The sequence below is a fragment of the Chiloscyllium plagiosum genome, chromosome 8 (genome assembly GCF_004010195.1).
Source record: "Chiloscyllium plagiosum isolate BGI_BamShark_2017 chromosome 8, ASM401019v2, whole genome shotgun sequence".
NCBI lineage: Eukaryota > Metazoa > Chordata > Chondrichthyes > Orectolobiformes > Hemiscylliidae > Chiloscyllium > Chiloscyllium plagiosum.
Genome location: NC_057717.1, coordinates 1,093,235 through 1,094,636, shown reverse-complemented (window position 1 = coordinate 1,094,636; position 1,402 = coordinate 1,093,235).

Below are 1,402 nucleotides of genomic sequence, written 5' to 3'. Positions count from 1 at the left end.
CAAAGACAGCAGATGGATCAGCCTTATAGTAGTTGGTAACCCCCCCTCCCCCCATCAAGTCAGAACTGTGTTAAACCAAAAGGCAGGGAGATGGTTGACGAAGCCATCCTGATGGAAAAAGATGACCTGGTGTTATCAACAGACACCTGTCTAAACCCAGCTACCTTCTTATGGAAGGGAGACCCCGAGACAAATGAGAATTAGAACATGACTGTTTAGATATCATAGAGTATCAAACCAAAATTACACAGGACCTGAGAGAGCTACCTTTATATGAAGGGGATAGATTGTTTACAGATAGATCATCGAGAGCAGTGGAAGGAAAAAGACACAATGGATATGCAGTAGTGAACTGTAACAAAAACCAAACAGTGGAAGCAGACCGGCTGCCAAACACATGGTCAGCCCAGACCTGTGAATTTTACGCATTGAATCAAGCTCTAAAACACTTAGAGAATCGCGATGGGACAACTTACACTGATTCTAAGTATGTATAAAATAATAAGGGAAAGGCTGAAAGGAGGAAGAAACTCGTGGCGAGACCCTTCCGAAGTATACATATGAATTACCCAGTGGGAAAACAGAAGTACCTGTTGGCCCTAGTCGACAACATAAACGAGTGGTAGAAGCTTTCCCAATGTCATTAGCCATCTCAAAAGGAGTGGTAAAAACCGTCCTTGAACATATAACCCCATCATATGGAATAGTGGAAAGTATAGATTCAGACCAAGGTAGCTATTTTACTTCCAAAGATCTTGCAAGGAGTAATGGCAGGATTAGAGATCTCTCGCGAATTCCACACCTCTTGGCAAACACCCTCCTCTGGGCGGGTGGAACGAGCGAATCAAATCTTAAAGAAGTAATTATCTAAGCTAGTCCTAGAGACTCGATTGCCATGGACAAAATGTTTACCTATCGCATTTCTATGCATTAGGACTGTTCCTAGACATGATAAAAGCTTCTCTCTTTATGAGATGATGTTTGGATTACCTTTTTTGGGTGGAAGAGGGGAATTACCAACTATAGAGTTCAATGATAAGTTTTTAAAGAACTATATTGTGGCGTTCGGCTCTTCTTTGTCTGTCCTAAGGAAGAAGGGTCAGTTGACCCAGATACCTCCACTTGAATTCGACAACCGGGTGATTGGGTCCTGATCAAGACTGAAAAGATACCAAACTCCACCCTAGCTGGGAGGGACCATTCCTAACTCTGATGACTCCTGAGGCAGCTATCCAGACTGCTGAGAAAGGGTGCAGTCATCACACTCGCGTCAAAGGTCCTGTGAACGTCCTATTGGCGGAGTGGCACGCTCATCCTACAGACAACCCTCTGAAAGTTAAGCTGAGAAAGAAGGAATGAACTAAGTTTAAAGACTCTTTTCATGTTTGATGATATATATTGT